This window comes from Cephus cinctus, unplaced genomic scaffold (genome assembly GCF_000341935.2).
Source record: "Cephus cinctus unplaced genomic scaffold, Ccin1 Ccin1_scaffold0689, whole genome shotgun sequence".
NCBI classification, from domain to species: Eukaryota; Metazoa; Arthropoda; class Insecta; order Hymenoptera; family Cephidae; genus Cephus; species Cephus cinctus.
The window spans coordinates 830,530-832,663 of NW_014333312.1; positions in this window are offsets into that span (position 1 = coordinate 830,530).

The following is a 2,134-nucleotide window of genomic DNA, read 5'->3' on the forward strand; positions in this document are numbered from 1 at the left end:
AAAATGCTACTTCGCGCCACGCGAACCCTCATTACACTATTAATACCGGAGGTGGTCCGCGTGCAGGGAACATTTAAACGCTGATATAGCGACGTTTCGTCGGATGACTCCGCAGTCCAGCGTGCAAGTGAATCAAGCACACAGGCAACAGCAGCAATGACATAAGCAAGTACAGGCGAGTAAGCCAGCGTTCTGTTGCATTGCGACCAAGCGGGTCGCATACCATATCTAATAGTGAAATAACTCAAATAATTCAGTAGGAGTTATGCGAATGCCTTATCGTTCCGACGCTTTGAATTACCCGAGGGCGACCGATGCTGACGGGGTATGAGTCCCACACCGTAACGACTTATACCGTCACCACGTCTCTCGTCCTACCGTACCTCAGAGCCGATTCTCCCCCTAGACGCTTATTTTTAGAATGACGTATTCCTTCGTTTGATTTTGAAGATTGCACCCAGCATCCTGGACCACGTTGCCTCGAGGAGATCTGGTTACCAAGTTTCACGCGTGTTTTCGTCGGATTCCATCCTGACCTCGCTGTGCCCAAGGATGGTCCACGATGTTCCGCCCATGATCTCTTCGGTATATCAGCTCAGTCTGATCTCGAGGGATCTTTACCAGCTTCCCAAACGCGAGGCTTCTGTCTCCTCGTGTTATGCAGAGCGAGTTTTCCTGGTCCAGGACAACCTCGATAAAGGACTATCTCCTTGTAATTCGCTAATAATAAGCCAGATCACGTGGTCACGTTCGAGTCACTTCGCACGCTGAAGATTACTCCTCGCTTCTCCTCCTTCACCTCCGAACCGGCAAATTATCCGACATACGTATATAGGAGGAAGATTCACGCCATGCGTGGAGGAGCGTCGTGCACCAGGTATAACGATCGTGATCGTGATATTTATCCGACTCCGGGGAAGATGGACGAGAGAGCGAGAAGCCAACTGGCAGTCTGCACTTTATTTATTCGCTCTATGCTATTTATCGGTTTTCCCGATCCTGAGCGGATACTCGGATAGACGCCTCCGGAATATTCGCATAACAATTCTTACCGAAGGCAACTGTAACAGTGTTGTCTGTTGAGGTCTGGATGTATCTATGGCATATGTATTATGTAGAATACGCCACACAGCACATGCCACAGTACGGCAACGTGATTCACGTCGTGCGTGAGCAAGCCCGAGTGCATGATTCCGAACGATGCATCCCGTGCTCACGGCAGCTCATTAACGCTTATCAATAATTACATTTCTATATTTATCACATAATAAGCGTCTCTATCTCGTCGTTAAGCAAGGTTCCCTACCGGCTATTGCCCAGGACTATGGCGCATCTTCTTAGTCAGGGATATGGTCTAGTTGTTTCCTATATGAAGCCAACCTTCGTTTCTTGGCTTTTCTTAGCTACTCATATGAGTCCGTATAATTTCTATTAGACACACACACATATATATATATATATATGTAATACATTTTAATTGTCCAACCACACGTGTGTGGTTTTCCTATATCGTTATTGTTGCTGCTTTCTGTTCTGCGATATTCCACAGAGGAAGTTCCCCTTCCGCCGAAATTCATTGTCTCGTAGGGATTGGTGGTAACGCGATGCATTAGGCCCCTCGAAAGATTATCTTAACGATCGTAATGACGAGAGAGCAATTACAGTCAAATTATGCCCAGCGACGCTTTAATCCGCGCACGCATTCATTATTTATCTAGATATATAAGTATACTCTTGAGTACGCTGAGTATATGCACGTTCGTCTATCCTTTTAACTTAAGTATTATTTTTCTCTATTCTGGAGAACCGTTACTTCCGGGGACATCACTGTGGAACATATATATATATATATATATAATGTACCAGATCATAATATCGGATTCTTATTCACGGTGCCAGAGTTTCTTGCGCGATAAGGACGAGAATAAAAAAAATGTTTCTGATTCTCCCATAAAACAAGATCTGCCGCTTACGCCTTGTTCTCTCATCTGTTTCGAGGGTGCTGTTTTGCGCAGTATATTAATTTAATTCTTTAGATATCCGATAGACGGCGAGGGTTGTTCCGCGTTTGAATATTCATAGGAAAGAGGGAATAGAGATCGGCTGTAATAGAATTTAAATGTAGGTGGTATAA